Source organism: Chiloscyllium plagiosum, unplaced genomic scaffold (genome assembly GCF_037043375.1).
Source record: "Chiloscyllium plagiosum isolate Xiang-an unplaced genomic scaffold, Cpla_swu_hap1 HiC_scaffold_2, whole genome shotgun sequence".
NCBI lineage: Eukaryota > Metazoa > Chordata > Chondrichthyes > Orectolobiformes > Hemiscylliidae > Chiloscyllium > Chiloscyllium plagiosum.
Window position 1 is genome coordinate 12,912,764 of NW_028270140.1, and position 18,011 is coordinate 12,930,774.

At 39.7% G+C, this 18,011-nt stretch overlaps 1 protein-coding gene across 5 annotated transcripts in view; it reads right to left on the bottom strand.

Annotated features, from left to right (window-relative positions):
- The window catches only part of LOC122564492 (E3 ubiquitin-protein ligase RNF38), a 167,406-nt gene that overhangs the window by 99,880 nt on the left and 49,515 nt on the right, over nucleotides 1-18,011 (bottom strand). The window lies entirely within an intron of this gene.

The window sequence follows — 18,011 nt, forward strand, 5'->3', positions numbered from 1 at the left end:
GGAAAAGAGATATCCTCACTTGGTAAGGGAATGATAGATCTTGGTGAAGATCTTAAAGATAACTTACCACAGAATAGAAGGGGAAAGACAAGTTAAAAAGCTTCAGTGTTTTCACTGCAATAAAGTAGGCCACATAAAATCAGTGTTGGTGGGTTGGAAAAAGCACTGGGAAGCCAGATGTAGGAAAACAGCATAAGCCAGTGAATTTTGTTGGAGTGGTAACGGACAGCACAATGGAGGCTAAAAAGCTGCACCAAAATTTAGAACCTGGTCAGAGGTTGGTTAAGGATAAACTGCCTGATCTTCTTAAACCATATACCTGCAAAGGTAAAGTTTGCTCGCACAGGCCAGGAGCAGCACGAAAACAGGTTACAATATTAAGAGATAGAGTATCCTCACACTCTTTGATGTTGAAAGATGAGGAAATATGAAGGACAATTGCAAGAAAAAGTGCTAGTAACGGGAATTCATGGTGAGACAAGAAGTGCTCAGTTGTGTAGAGTGAGGTTAAAGTATCAAGTGAAGAGTGGAGAAGCTGTCTGTAGGAGTACTGGTCAAACTCTCAACTCCAGAAATACAATGTGTCCTTGCTAATGATATAGCTGGCTCACAGGTAGGAGTGCTGCCTACTGTGGTTGAAAAGCCAGTGGAAACTCAAGCAACAGGAAACATATCCAGGGATGTTTTCCTGAGTGCGTGGTAATAAGGTCACAAACTCACCAGTTGAAACAGGAGACATCAAAGAATACTGATAAGAAAATTGAAGCAGAATTAGCAGAAACCCTGGTTGATCAAATGGTTGAGACAAACCAGGAGCAGATGGTTGACAAAGCAGACATCTTTTGTTCAGAGAAATTAACTGAGTTATAGCAGAAAGATATGAGAAACTAAAGGAATTGTATCAAAAGGGATTCACAGAAAAGGTCATGGCGCCAAAACCAGATGGTATCTAACAGGCATGCATGGTCTATTACAAAGTCAATGCAGTTACAAAGACTGATGCACATCCGATTCCACGTTTGGAAGACTAGTGTTGAACAGGTGGGCTATTTCTAAGTTGGACTTTCTCAGAGGATACTGGCAGGTACCTTTGTCTAAAAGAGAAAAAATAGTTTCAGCTTTCGTAACGTTAAATGGACCGTATGAATTTAAAGTCATGCCATTTGGTATGAAAAATGTGCCAGCCAAATTTCAGAAACTAACCAACTGGATTACCCAGTTTTGCAGTATATATTGAGGACCCTATATAGTTAGTAAGTTTTCAAATGACACCGAAATTGGAAATGTAGTGGACAGTGAAGATGGTTTCCTCAGATTACAATGGGATCTTATTAGATGGGCCAATGGGCTGAGGAGTGGCAGATGGAGTTAATTTAGATAAATGTGAGGTGCTGCATTTTGGGAAAGCAAATCTTAGCAGGACCTGTGGGCGGCACGGTGGTTAGCACTGCTGCCTCACAGCGCCTGAGACCCGGGTTCAATTCCCGCCTCAGGCGACTGACTGTGTGGAGTTTGCACGTTCTCCCCGTGTCTGCGTGGGTTTCCTCCGGGTGCTCTGGTTTCCTCCCACAGTCAGGTGAATTGGCCATGCTAAATTGCCCATAGTGTTAGGTCAGGGGTAAATGTAGGGGTATGGGTGGGTTGCGCCTCGGAGGGTCGGTGTGGACTTGTTGGGCCGAAGGGCCTATTTCCACGCTGTAATGTAATCTAATCTAATCTTATACACTTAATGGTAACATCCTCGGGAGTGTTGCTGAACAAAGAGACCTTGGAGTGCAGGTTCATAGCTCCTTGAAAGTAAGATGCAGGTAGATAGGATAGTGGAGAAGGTGTTTGATATGCTTTCCTTTATTGGTCAGAGTATTGAGTACAGGTGTTGGGAGGTCATGTTGCGGCTGTACAGGACATTGGTTAGGCCACTGTTGGAATATTGTGTGCAATTCTGGTCTCCTTCCTATTGGAAGGATGTTGTGAAATGTGAAAGGGTTCAAGAAAGAGTTACAAGAATGTTGCCAGGGTTGGAGGATTTGAGCTATAGGGAAAAGCTGAATTGGCTGGGGCTGTTTTCCTGGAGCGCCAAGGTTGAGAGTACCTCAGAGATTTACAAAATCATGAGGGGCATAGATAGGATAAATAGACCAAGTCTTTTCCCTGGGGTGGGGGAGTCCAGAACTAGAGAGCATAGGCTTAGGGTGAGAGGGGAAAGATATAAAGGGACCTAAGGGGCAACATCTTCATGTAGGGGGTGATGCGTATATCGAATAAGCTGCCAGGGAAGTGGTGGAGGCTGGTACAATTACAGCATTTAAAAGGTATCTCGATGGGCATATGAAAAGGAAGGGTTTGGAAGGATATGGGCCAAGTGCTGGCAAATGGGACCAGATTAGGTTGGGAGATCTGGTCAGCATGGACGAGTTGGATCGAAGGGTCTGTTTCTGTGCTGTAATCTCTATTACCTGGTGATTTTTAGTCACACATGGAAGGAACACTTGTAACCTTTATCAAAATTCTTCGATTGACTTCAGGAGGCAGGCTTGGTGATAAACCCGGCTAAGAGTGAATTTGCCGAAGCACAAGTCACCTTCCTGGGCCATATTATTGGACATGGACAAATGACCCTATAGATGCAAAAGCAAAGGTAATTGGGGAGTTTCCAATACCATTAACAAAAACAGCAGTACTACAATTCCTTGAATTAAATGGGTTTTATTGGCAATTCATACCAAATTTTAGCAGAGTGTCCACTCACTGAATTACTAAAGAAAGGCAAGAAGTTTCAATGGACAGCTGACTGTCAGAAGGCATTTGTGAGGCTGAAAGCGGTGTTAACACAGCCACCTTGAATGGCATGGCATAATTAGCTATGGCTAATACCGGGGCAATCGATACAAGTGACGTGGATGTCGGTACTGTGCTCTTAGAAGATCAGATGACAAGTAGATAGAAAGACCCATCAGATATTTCTCCAGGAAACTAAACATTCATCAGCAGAAATATTCAACAGTTGAGAAGGAAGACTTCGAGCTTGGTGTTGGTCAACATTTATGTTACCAGTATTGTAACTGAGACGATCATATACACAGATCCTAACCCATTGAAGTTTGTCAAGAAAGTTAAGGACAAACGTTCCAGACTGTTTAGGTGGCGCTTGCTGTTACAGCCATTCAATTTGAAAATTGCGCCTGTGGCAGGACGGGAAAAGGTGATTGCAAACACGTTGTCGATACTTTGATGAGAAAGGGAGGCGATCAGTGGCAGAAGTAAATGGACTGAAACAGAATGTAGTAGTGCACGTTTGCATGCTTATTGCCAAAGTAATGTCTATGTATTTTGCAAAGTACTAACAGTGTAAGATGAAGGGGTAAGATTAACAGCGTAAGTTTAAAATGAAGCCATCTTTGAATATCGATGGCTCATTATGTTTGGGGGGGTGGGGGGGAGAAAGAGTTGAACAAGGTTTAATCTTCTTTTCCTTCCAGGTGTGACTAAAAATCACCACATTCTCAATAGATACTGCATAACTGTATAATCCTGAAATGACCTTTTGTTTTAACAAAGTTATTCTGTCCTTTTTTTCTATAGAGGGGTTGTAAAGGCAGAGGTTCCAAGATGTCTGGAAATATCTACTTGAAAAAACTTTGTTTTATTTAAAACTGAGTGGTTTGGCTATCTTCACCACTCCTAGGATATTCACATTACACCTGCTTTGAAACGTTAGGGTCTGGACTACCTTTTGAAATGTTTTGAGCGGGTCTGGCCTAGTCCATAACAAGCAATAATGCATAACTCTCTTATGTACTGTATGTAAGGGAGCCATACAGTTCATCTCAGTTTTAGGAGTTCAGTTAAGAGTCAGAAGAAAACACTGTTCTAACTGAACAAAACTTTCACAGGCCAGTGTAAATTTTATAATTGCAAAGTAGTACCAACCTCATGAGACAAACATGGGGAATAACAAGAATGCAAGCACAGATTCAGCTCAGTTTTTTATTCATGCGAAACCATTAACCATCAGTTCAGCCTGATAGTTAGGATCCCAGCATAATAATTCTGATAGCAGCATTATATTGCACTGTTGTTCTCGCTGATACAGATTTGCCTGACATAGCACAGGCTGGAAAGAGGCTGATAGTGAGAATGACGTTCTTGGGTCAACTTGTGGTTGTCCATGGTTGTCCCATTCTGAAAATTCTTTCATGTATCATTCACTGTTCATAAACATCTATTTTGCAAAATTAAATGTTTGATACTGCGATTACTAAAATGCTAACGTAGATCCCAGAAATTATCTTCAACTAACATTAGTGGAAGATGATCTTACAATGAGTATATCTACATGTTGTTTTGGCCAAAACTGCAGCATAAAAGACTCGAATGTATTTTCTACACCAGTACAATTCTCCAAATTATGAAAGTCAAAAGTAGTAAGACATTCTCTGTTTCTCTTCAGAAACAACTTTTATGCATCATCAACCCCCAGCTTTTTGGGAGTGGGGAAACAAGGACGTTGCTAATGGCACAATGACTTAACTTTTGAGATGAAGCCTGTAATTGGAAGGCACTTGAACTGACTTTGGTCAGATTTGGTGACTGATGACCCAAAGAGAAATAACTCATTCTCCAAAGCTAGTATAGTACTAAAGTTTACTGTCACACTACATTGTCAGAATAAAAGGCTAAGACAATTTAACCTAATAGTTTACAAATTTAGAGAAGTATAACACTTTCTCAAGTTCAGAGTCTGCTTCAATAACACAAAACCCCCATCCATTAAAGCTGGAGCATATTAATTGAATTAGAAAGTGCGTACACGTAATAGATTTGAAGACACGGTTTCACACTTTTTTTTGTAATTTAACATATAGGCTGGTTCTACAAGAATAACACAACACCAGCTTCAAATTTCTCTGTAATAGTGCTTGGCAGTTATTTCATAAGACCATAAGAAATAGGAGTGGAAGGAAGGCCATTCAATCCATCGAGTCCATTCCGCCATTCAGTCATGGCTAATGGGCATTTCAATGTCACTTACCCCGCACTCTCCCCGCAACCCTTAATTCCTTGCGAGATTAAGAATTTATCAATCTCTGCCTTGAAAACATTTAACATCCCGGCCTCCACTGTGCTCCGTGGCAGTGAATTCCACAGGCCCACCACTCTCTGGCTGAAGAAATGTCTCCTCATTTCTGTTCTAAATTGACCCCCTCCTATTCTAAGGCTGTACGCACGAGTCCTAGTATCCCGCCTGACAGAAACAATTTCCCAGCGTCCACCCTTTCTAAGCCATGAATTATCTAAGTTTCTATTAGATCTCCACTCAACCTTCTTAACTCTAACGAATACAATCCAAGGATCCTCAGCCGATCATCGTACGTTAGGCCTACCATTCCAGGGATCATCTATGTGAATCTCCGCTGGACATGCTCCAGTGCCAGTATGTCCTTCATGAGGTGTGGGGCCCAAAACTGGACACAGTATTCTAAATGGAGCCTAACAAGAGCTTTACAAAGTCTCAGTAGTACATTGCTGCTTTTACATTCCAACCCTCTTCAGATAAATGACAATATTGCATTTGCTTTCTTAACCATGGACTCAACCTGCAAGTCAACCTTTAGAAAATCCTGTACTAGCACTCCCAGATCCCTTTGTACTTTGGCTTGATGAATTTTCTCGCCGTTTATAAAATAGTCCATGCCTGTGTACTTCTGTGTACAAAGAGCAAGACCTCACATTTGCTCACATTGAATTTCATCAGCCATTTCTTGGACCATTTTCCTAAACTATCTAAATCTTTCTGTAGCCTCCCCACCTCCTCATCTGCCTGAGCGCCTAACTTCACATCATTGGTGAACTTTGTCAGAATGCCCCAGTCTCTTCGGCCAGATCATTTATATATAAAGTGAACAGCTGCAGCTGTAACACTGAACCCTACAGGACACCACTTGTCAACAGCTGCCATTCCGAAAAAGAACCTTTTATCCCAACTCTCTGCCTTTGTCAGACAATGCTTCGTCTGTCATTTCAATGCTCTGTCTTTTTACTTACAAGCATTCATGGAATGTGGGTATCGCTGACTACATCAATATTTATTGCCTATTCCTAATTGTCTCGAGCAGTTAACTGCCTTCTTGAACCACTTCAGTTCATTGGTGTAGGTACACTATAAGTGCTGTTAAGGAAGAAGTTCCAAGAATTTGACCCCGCAATAGTGAAGAACTAGTAATATAATTCCAAGAGAGGATGGTGTGTGGACTGGAGGGGATTTTACAGGTGGTAGCACTGCCATGCATCTGCTGCCCACTCTCCTCGGAGGCTGTAGATTTGGAAGGTGTTGTCAAAGGAGCCTTGGTGAGTTACTTCAATACAACCTGTAGATGATACACGTTGCTGTCTCTGTGGGTCAGTGATTGTGAATCTTAAAGAATGTGAATGGGGTGTGAATCAAGCTGGTCGCTTTGTCCTGAATAATGTCATGCTTCAAATGTTACTAGAACTATACTAATTCAGACATGCGGAAGGTATTCCATCACAATCCTGACAAGTGCCTTGTAAATATCGATACAATATTCTGTTGGAAAGTCCTTGGAGGGCTTCAGAAATGTTCTATTTGACCTCAAATACCCTAGAACTAGATAGTGTTACAAAGTATGTGATTTATAATACATTTATAATATAATTCTTAAGAGTTTGGATTTTAAATGGTGTCCTAAGGGTCTTGTTTATTTTTGTGGTTTTTAAGTAACTAGGTCAGACAGTACCTCCAGACAGTGGGCGAATCCAGTATGCATCAGACAGCAGGAATCACCTTGTGTTCACTGGAAATTGTTGATACAAAGGTAGTTTTTCGATAGGTGGAGTAAACTTTGAAGGTCATTAACTTGTTTTTGATTCAAAATAATCAAGGGTCAATTTTAATTTTAAAACTCCATAGACTTTGTTTAACTGGAGTTTTGAGATTTTTTTGTAAAACTGTCTTCCCTAGTTGGATAATTTTTTTTTGGTTTTGTCTCTTATGGAATGGACTTCTGTTGTTAAAAGAATCTCTTACAGCCCCTTATGAGTATTATTCAACGAATGAACAACATTAACCAAATTTTGAACCCCACAACTCCAACCACAACAAGAATAAAGTCCTCGATCCTCACCTTCTACCCAAATAATGCAGCGCAATATCTACCACCTACAATCAGACTCCCACCACCAGAAATATATTTTCCTCCCCACCCCTATCTGCATTCCGGAGAGACCACTCCCCTGTGACACCCTTGTTAGGCAACGTCCTGCACCAACCCACCCTCCACACCGGGAACCTTCCCTTGCCACCACAAGAGGTGTAAACCTGCGCCCTCACCTTCGTTCAAGGCTCCAAAAGACCTTTTCACATCTGGCAGAGATTTTCCTGCACATTCAAACAACATCTCATCTACCGTGTCCGTTGCTCTCGATGTGGTCTCTGCATTGGGTAGACAGGACGCCATCTCACAGAACATTTCAGGGAATGTCTCTGGGACACACGCACCAAACAACCCCACCACCCTGTGGCAGAACACTTCAACTCCCAATCTGCCAAGGACATGCAAATCCTGGGCCTCCTCCAATGCCAAATCCAACCCACCCGTCGCTGAAAGAAGAATGCCTCATCCTCTACCTTGGGACCCTCCAGTCCAAGGCATCAACATCGATTTCACCAGTTTCCTCATCTCCCCTCCCCCCACCTCATCCCAGATCCAACCCTGCAACACAGCACCACTCTCAAACTGACTTACCTGTCCATCTTCTTTCCTACCGATCTACTCTCCCTTCCCCTCCAACCTATCACTATCGTCCCCCACCTGCATCGCCCCATTGCATTCCCAGCTACATTCCCCCCACCTTCCTATTTATCTCTCAACTCCCTTCTTCCACCCCTCCCCTAATCCTGATGAAGGGCTTATGCCAGAATCATGGACTCTATTGCTCCTCAGATGCTGCCTGACCTGATGTGCTTTTCCAGCACCACCTGGACTCCTCAACTCTATCATCCACATAGCTAAAACAAACCCAATGCTCTCAAAATGAATATACTGTAACAAAAATAGGGAATAAGTTTATGTTAGCCATGTAATATTATCATAAATAAAAGTCAGTTAACTCCAATTGGCTGGACAGCTAGTTTGCAATGCAGAGTCATGCCAACAGCCAGTTTTATTCTCACACCGGCTGAGGTTATCATGAAGGACTCTCCTTCTCAAACTCATCACTCACCTGAGGTATGATAACTCTCAGGTTAAACTCACTGATTATCTCCCTAATGAGGGGCCTTTGGGACTATGGCAGATTTACTTCTTAAATCAATAAAAGTGAAGCTTACCGTAAGTTTCAAGCAGAGTATAGTCAGACTCACAATTGGCACAATTACATCTAATTATTTTATTAAGTTGAATGATGTAGCTGTCACCTACTAAAACTTCATTTATTGGCCATTTGTAATTGCCCCCAAGAAGGGCAAAAGACAAGCAGATAAAATAAAATTCCAATAAAATTTCTTAGTTTCAAATATAATTAATGTATCACTTTCTAAAATAGCTCACAAAATTTCAGAAACAGAAAAAATTTGAAAAGTAAATCATAGTATATCACACAAATCAGCAACAGAATTATCAGAAAAGGAGGAGTGAAACATGCAGTTTTCACATGTCCAATAGTTTCCAGAGAAATTACAACACTAAAACAAGTCACTTAACCAAACCACGAAACAAACAAGAGTTTAATTCTACATCACCACCCTAATTCCTTAACATGCTCCCTTTACCTTCAGAGTTGAGTATGTGTTGCTGAAAAGGCACAACAGGTCAGGAGCATCCAAGGAGCAGGAAAATCGACGTTTCGGTTTTCCTGCTCCTCGGATGCTGCCTGACCTGCTGTGCTTTTCCAGCAACACACTCTCAACTCTGATCTCCAGCATCTGCAGACCTCACTGTCTCCCTTTACCTTCAACCTATTGCTAGCGTGGTCTCTGCTACAATTGTCAAAGTAATCTACAGGTCCATGACATTATGTCAAGAAAAACCTGATTGTCCTAATTCTCTTATATCTAAGACTAAAGCCGCTCCCCTCATTCTAGATTTACAAATCAAGTATCCTTTTATCACTTTAAATATTAAAATTACCCTTTGATCTCTTATGGTAGCATCATAGTGAATGTACACTGCACCTTTTCAATTGTTTTAACCACCTTTCAATAATATAAAGTCCAAAAATGCCGTTCTATATCTGTGGTCTCATGAAAGTTTTAAGCAGATTCATATTTTGACTAATATAGTCTATACATCTTACCATAAAACCCACTGGACGTACCACTTTTAAAGATCTGTGAATTTGATCCCCCAACTCTCTTCCTACTCTTCTACATTACCATCATTCCCCCAAAGCATTTATATATTTTTTTCAAAGACGGTAAACCATTTCACATTTTTGAATATGGAACTTCATCCATCACAAATTTGCCCATTCCACTGTCATTAGTTTCCCTTGCAGATTTCATTCAACCTCAGAATGATTGTAGCTCTTATTTTCAGTACTGCCTGCAAATTTAGGCATCACCTCTGCAAGGTCTAATCCAAATCAGTTGATATCCAAAATGAATTTTTGAAAATCCAGCTTAAAATGCAAATGGCACAATTTCTGAACACTCTGAAAGAAGTGCCTTGTATTTCTACTCTCTGATTCCTCCTAGTTTTAAATTCAAATTCCAAATATTCTCCCTTCTATCTTCACAAACAGTCTACAATGTAAAGCAAATGTAAAATAAGTTCATTAATTAATAGTTAAAAGACATATGGCCGAATCAATTTTACTACTAAAAATGAATTTCTTCCCTGAGCAATCATTGCAAGCACAACCTTTTTTTTACATTAGAATAATTTATGAAGTCTCTTCAATTTATTCTGCTAGCCTTTTATCCATGTCAGAAGTACAGATAATATGAAATATATTTAACAAATTCATCGTACTTATATTTTCAGCACCAGCCAGACTTTTAAAAATTGTGATCATCTTGATTGCATGAAAATGAAGGTGATTAACATTTGTAAATGACATTGTGTACTTTTTAACAACATGAAATGAGAAAATATTTAAGGGAATTTAAATTCTACTTAATCCTGTTACTAACTAGTATTACTGAGTTATGAGAGTATTCTAAATATTTATTTTAGCTACTAGCATAATAAAAAGCAGCAACATGCAAAAAACGTTTTTTCCCCAACAATAAGCAATTACTTAATGTATCAGAAACACAGGCAACTTCCAAGCAAAACAAAAATGTGACAGTGCCACTTTGGTGCAAAATGTAAGGACTTCATTCAAATAATCATCCAACATCATGCATAATTCTTCATGTCTAAGGGCAAGATATATTTGAGAAAGAGATCATTCAAAAGTAGCACTCCACTATAAAACACGCATTCCACTAGATATTCAAAATCAGGCCACTTACAAAACTATAAATACAAGTTAGAAAATAACTTTACAAGTCGATATTAACTGAAGTTTCTAGCCATGGGAATCAAATACGAATGCAGACTTATTAACATGATTTGATGAACTATTCTTATTCATACACCAATCTTGTTGCGATGATGATACCAGCAAGTAAAGCGATTACACTTTTTGCAACGTTGCATTTTAAGAAACGATAGATTTTGCTTGATATGTGATGGACAGCAAATAAAAGTGTATTGATAAAATACAAATTACCATTGTTTTGAGATATTTTGAAGCACTGTTTGCTTCACTTCTTCTCAAAAATTCTTTTTCAAGTTGTCAAAGATTCCATGACAAAGTTTCAACATTCTATCCTTTAACTACATGAAGAGTACTCATATATGCACTTATTTATTTCAAAGCCACAAACCTTTCTTCAATAACTTCAAAGTTTAAGGAGTTTGATTATCAAAATGAGTGTAATATACATCAAAAAATGATTTAATTGGAAGCATTAGCTTTTGGAATGCTGTTCCTTCATATAGGTTGGACTATAACCTGGTGTTGTGTGATTTTTAACTGTGTACACCCCAGTTCAACACCAGCATCTCCAAATCATCAAAAAAAGGAAGTTACATATTTCTTGAAGTAACACATCTTGGAACCTCGAAGTTTTTCAGGGTGAAGACTCAGGCAAGAGTGTAAACAAATTGTTTGGCAATCAATTGCTGCTTTAGAGACAGAAGCTACAGCCAACACAAATCCTTCAATTATACTCTATACTGAAAGTACCAATGTAGTGATTGGGTAAGCATGTGCTTGTTGGAGATTTAAAACAATTTTGATATTAGTTGCCCCAAAGAGCTTTGGTAAAACACTTATGGAAGTTAAATATTCTAGCAGTCTCCAACATATCACTTACATTTTTACACTACATACCCAAGGGAATCAGAGGCAAAAACTGTGATACATTACCAAGAAATGTGACAGATAGAAAACATTAAAGTAATTGTCCAAAATAATGCATAATTCTTTATTTCTGTAATGGCAAAATATAATCAAGAGTGCCAATTCAAAAGCAGCACTCACCATTATAAAACATATTTACATTTTACTAGATATTCAGAATCAGACCACTTTCAAAACTACAAACTAGAAAATAAGTTCACAGTACAAGTCTGACTACTCAACGATTTATATTACATTTGCCCACTCTTAACAGGGGGATTAAGCTGCTTATTTTAAAATGGATAATTGCCTCCACCACAATAAGGTGGTGATATCCTGAGCTTGTTAAGAAGAAATTATCCAATAGCAAGACCATAGATATAGGAGCAGAATTAGGCCATTCAGATCATCGAATCTGCTCCACTATTCAATCACAGCTGATAGGTTTCTCAACCTCATTGTCTTACCTTCACCTGATACCAAACAAGTATCTCTCTCTCTTTCAATCTTAAAAACACTCAATGACTTGGCCTCACAGCCCTGAGGCAACAAGGTGCACAGATTAACCATTCTCTGGCTGAAGAAATTTCTCATCTCCATTCTAAAAGGTCAACCCTGTACTCTTGAGGCTTTGGGTCCTAGTCTCTCCTATTAGGGGAAACAGCTCTGCCACATCCACTTTATCCTCTCAGTATTCTGCAGGTTTCAGTCCAATTACCTTTCATCCTTCTAAACTCCATTGAGTAAAGACCCAGAGTCCTCAACTGCTCCTCATATGAAGAGCCCTTCATCCCAGAGATCATTTTTCCAACCTCTTCTGGACCCTGTCCAATGCCAGCACATGCTCCCAAAACTGCTCACAATATTCTAAATAGTCTGACCACAGCCTTATACAGCTTCAGCAGTACATTTCTGCTCTTGTATACTAGCCCTCTTGAAATGAATGCTAATATTACACTGGACTTCTAATAGCCAACTGAAGCTGCATGTTAACCTGAACAGAATCCTGAACTAGGACTCCAAAGTCTCTTTGCGCTTTGGATTTCTGAAGCCTTTCCCTATTTAGAAAATAGTCTACGTACCTCTATTCTACCTATCAAAGTGCATAACCTCACACTTTCCCACATAGGATTTCATCTGTCACTCCACTGCCCACTCTCGTTGCCTGTCCAAGTCAGGGAGTCATACAGCATGGAAACAGACCCTTTAGTCCAACCAGTCCATGTCGAATGTAATCCCAAACTATATTTGTCCCACCTGTCTGCTCCTGGCCTGTATCCCTCCAACCTTTCCTGTTCACTTATCTATCAAAATGTTTTTTAAACGCTGCAATTGTACCTACATCCACCACTTCTTCAGGAAGTTCATTCCACACGCGAACACTCTGTAAAAAGTTTGCCTCTCATGTATTTTTTAAATCTCTCTCCTCTCTCATCTTAAAAATGTGCCCCAGTCTTGAAATTCCCCATTCTAGGCAAAAGACAACTATCATTAACTCTATCTCTGCAGCCTCCTGCCTCATTAACAATATCTGTCTCTCTCCACCTACCTTTCTGACATTTGCAAACTTAGCAACAATGCCCTCAGTTCCTTCGTCAAGATCATTAACGTATAACATGGATAGTTGTAATCCCAACACTGGCCCCTACGGAACTTCACTAGTCACTGGCTACCATCCTGAAAAAGATCCCTTTATCCCTACACTCTGTATCTGCCAGTCAGCCAATCTTCTATTCATGTCAGTACCTTACCCCTAATACCATGGGCTTATCTTACTTAACAGCCTCCTGTGTTGCACCTGGTCGAAGGCCTTCTAGAAATCCAAATAGATCACATTCACGGGCTCTCCTTTAACTTGTTACCTTCTTAAAGATTTCTAACAGATTTGTTAGGCATTACTTCCCCTTGAGAAGCAACGCTGTCTCTGCCATACTTTGCCAAGCACTTTCAAATACTGCACAATCACATCCTTAATAATGGACTCTAAAATCTTAACAACCAAAGTCAGGCTAACTGGTCCATCGTTTCCTGTCTTCTGCCTCCCTTCCTTTTTGAACAGGGCTGTTACATTAGCCATTTTCCATTTTGTTTACACCCTCCCTGATCCCAGTAGTTCTTGAAAGCTCACCACCAATGCTTCTACCTCCTCATATCTCCCTCAGAACTCTGGGGTGTAATCCATCTGTTCTGGGTGATTTATCCACCTTCAAACCTTGCAGCTTCTCTCGCACTTTCTCCTCAGTGTTAGCCACTACATTTACCTTTTCCACCCACATCTCTAAGTTCTGGTAGGCTGCTGGTGTCTTCTAGTGTGAAAATTGATACAAAAAACCATAGCTATTTGTGTCTATACATATTTTCATCATTATGGTGACCCACTATTAAGTCTTTGTTGCCCTTCTACTGATGCCATAGTCAAGAGCTCTTTTGCACTTGCATTTTGGAGCACTTCTCAACTTGCATCACTGAACAGATGAGCATAGAGGAAACACCCTAAATTCTAGATTCCCATGAAATCAGAAATACCTCATGAAAATGAGGCCATATCCTACCAAATAGGTGATATGGTAATTTATTTTGCATGATTTAGGAAATTACATTACATAAACGTTATTTGGAACACGCTCTCCTTGAACAGTTCTTTCTCCTTTCCAATTCAAAAGTAATTCATAGGTGAATTTTCCTTGATCAAATTCTGAACATATGCAACAACTGTGCTTAAAAGTATCCAAACTAGGCCACTGATAAATCCACACAAATTCTTTGTTTCACAATATAGGTATATTCTCTTCTGGTACAAATTATTAACTTATTCAAATGTTAATCGCTTCAGGTGAAGATCAGCAAAACTTGAGGATCCCAAACGGAATATGAAAGTACCTAAACGTAATCAATTAAAACTATGTTGGTAAGCTTCCTAGTCCTTATGCAAAAGCAATTTAGGATCAAGAGATGCCAGTTCTTGAATCTCGACTATTGCGTCAAAAAATATTTTGCAGAATTCTATGACAATATGCCAGAAGTTTGTATTACCTCTCAAGTGGCACAGTGAGCAACATAATTTAAAAAGGAGACAGTGAGGTCTGCAGATGCTAGAGATCAGAGTTGAGAGTGTGTTGCTGGAAAAGCACAGCAGGTCAGGCAGCATCCGAGGAGTAGGAAAATCAAAGTTTCGGGCCAGAGCCCTTCATCAGGAATGAGGCTGGGAGCCTGGGGGGGGGTTGGAGAGATAAATCTCTCCACCCCCGAGGCTCTCAGCCTCATTCCTGATGAAGGGCTCCAGCCCAAAACTTCAATTTTTCTGCTCCTCGGATGCTGCCTGACTTGCTGTGCTTTTCCAGCAACACACTCTCAACATAATTTAAAACACAAGAGCTTATGGGGTTGGGATAAAACATTATATGACTCGAGGATCGATTAAAGACCACCAACAAAGTAAGCAAAACACACTCTGAGGCTCCGAAGAACAGTCACTGGATTTGAAACTTTAATTCTGCATTCACTCCACAGATACTGACAGATCTGCTGAGTTTCTCCAATGATTTCTGATTTTGTTTCATAATTTTCAGTGTGGTAGCTTGTTCTAGTAAAGTATGCAAGGATCAGTGCTAAGCCCTCAGCGACTGACAATTTATATTCTTGGTACACTTGAGGGAATGACTGCAACGTATCTAGATTTGCTGACCACACAAAGCTAGGTGGAAAGTAAGCTACAAAAAGATCAGCAGAAGGATAAAGAAAAGTAAATGAGTAAGAAGATGTCAGATGAGTAAAACATGTAGACCTTTGCCTTATCATTTTTATCACTATCAATGTATTTTTTCACTACTTTAAAAATATGAAATCTTGGTATTGAGGGCTCGTTGTACAAGAAATACAATTTTACCATACAGTTGGGATATAGCAAACATTCGAGGAAAGTGCTTATTGACCTTTATTGCAGAGAGGTCAGAGTACGAGAGAGTATGGAAGTCTTGCTACAATTCGATAGTGCCTTAATGAGGTTACACTTCAGTATCATGGACAGTTTTCGTCTCTACTCAAGGAAGGATATACTTGCCTTTGACTGTCGCACAAAGGTTCATTATACTAATTGGATGAAATGGTTGTCCCTTGAGAACAGATCCAGTAAATTGGGCTTTTTCATTCTGGAGTTTAGAAGAATGAAAACTGAATGCATTGAAATATATAAAAAATTCTGCAAGACCTTTAGTGAGACAATTCTCCAGCAGGGAAACAAAGAAGCACAGGATAAAGGACAGTCATTTCAAATTGAAAAAAGCAATATGAGAGAAAAATCAGGGGTTTTGAACTTTTGGAATCCTCAGGCCCAGAGAGCTGTTGATGGTCAGTCATTAGATATATTTCAAGGCTGAGATGAGTAGAGATTTAAGCTCCAAGGATACCAAAGAATATGGCACAGTGAAGGATAAAAATGAGTTAAGTTGGATCAGCCATAATTTTATCAATTGGTGAACTTGGTGTGAGGCTTGTTGTTTCAATTTCTTAAATAGTAGACCACACGATCCCTCCAGCCTGCTCCAAATTCTTGGTTAATTTTCGGCCTCAAATTCATTTATAAACAGCTTTCCATTTCCCTTGATTCCCTGAGAAATCAAAAATTTATCTTAAACAGGAAGTAAAATGCTTTCTCAATCTGCTAATGACCATAATGAAGGTGCATTACAGACCACAAAAAGAATCTGTGCGCAGATGCAAGTGTATTGAATAAGTGCCATTCTTTTACCATTGAAGTCCTGGCACATCTTCATCTAAAGTTCAGGCATTAATTTTACCTATAAAAAGAGGATGATCATTCATTTAAATGTTTAGTAATCTGGATAGTGGGAGCCAGCAATGTACATATCTAGAATTCAGTTGGATTTTCTTCAGTCCCATTACAGCTTAAAAGGTATCAGTCAAAACAAAAAAAAGCACAATATTTCTGGGCCGATTAAGTTCTGTGATTGTAATACTAAACGTTTACAAATAAGCAAAGTTGTATGCTTTCCTACATTATTCATAAATCAAGTGCCAAGTTCAGAAACCTGTCCTCTTCGCCCTCTCAAATTTTAACCGCTCAAACTACAAAATACCTATAAACTTAAAAGGATTGCGACTGTGTGAAGTTATGCAGCCAGAGCAGAAAGAAAGATTTTTGAGGGTAAGATTTGGATTTACAAAGTTAAAAATCACACAACACCAAGTTATAGTCCAATAGGTTTAACTGGAAGCACATGAGCTTTCGGAGCGTCGCTCGTTCATCAGGTGGTACTGGAGGCCTCAATCCTAACACACAGAATTTATAGCAAAAATTTACAGTGTGATGTAACTGAAATTATACATTGAAAAATTGATTGTCTGTTAAGCCTTTCATTTGTTAGAATACCGTGATAGTTTCACTTCTTTCATGTGTAAATCACAAAACCTTTTTTTATTAAAAAGTTGCATTCTCGGGTTAGCTTAACAATGGTGACAGATAGACAATATGTTGAAGGTGTTGGCCCCCTATGTTCTCTGTCTATGCCATGACATTTAGATTGATTCTAATCTTAAAAGTGAGATAACGGAGTTTTACATGAATTCATGCAGTTTTTGAGCAGTGGCCGAGCAGAGACTGATAGCTAAGTTCAGTACCTGGGGTCATGTCACATTACAGGTGACCACCATTGCACTACACCCACACACACACACACACTCCTATACACGCAGACACACACACATCCATACAGACACACACACACTCCCAAACGCACCCCCTCACAGACTTAAGACACTCTGCACTCACTACACACACACACACTTTCTCACACTCACAACCCCCAACCCAGACAGACAAAGACCGGGAGAAAGTGAAGACTGCAGAGGCTGGAGATCAGAGCTTAAAAATGTGTTGCTGAAAAAGCGCAGCAGGTCAGGCAGCATCAAAGAACAGGAGAATCGACGTTTTGACGTTTCCTGAAGAAGGGCTTATGCCCAAAACGTCGATTCTCGTGTTCCTTTGATGCTGCCTGACCTGCTGCGCTTTTCCAGCAACACATTTTTAAGCTAAAGACAGACAAATTGGGGTGAATTTGTACTTGCAGGGTTACATTGTACTTTGCTCAAAAACTGCATGCATTCATGTAGAACTCCGTTATCTCACTTTTTAGATTAGAATCAATCTAAACATCATGTCATAGACAGAGAACACAGGGGGCCAACACCTTCAACATATTGTCTATCTGTCACCACTGTTAACAGCTAACCCGAGAATGCAACTTTTAAAAAAAGTTTTGTGATTTACACATGAAAGTGAAACTATCACGGTATTCTAACAGATGAAAGGCTTAACAAACAATCAATTTTTCCATGTATAATTTCAGTTACATCACACTGTAAATTTTTGCTATAAATTGTGTTAGGATTGAGCCCTCCACTACCACCTGATGATGGAGCGACGCTCCGAAAGCTCGTGTGCTTCCAATTAAACCTGTTGGACTATAACCTGGTGTTGTGTGATTTTTAATTTTGTACACCCCAGTCCAACGCCGGCATCTCCCAAATAAAGATTTGGATTGTAATCGAAATTGAATGCGCCAGAGGAGACAACAAAGAGG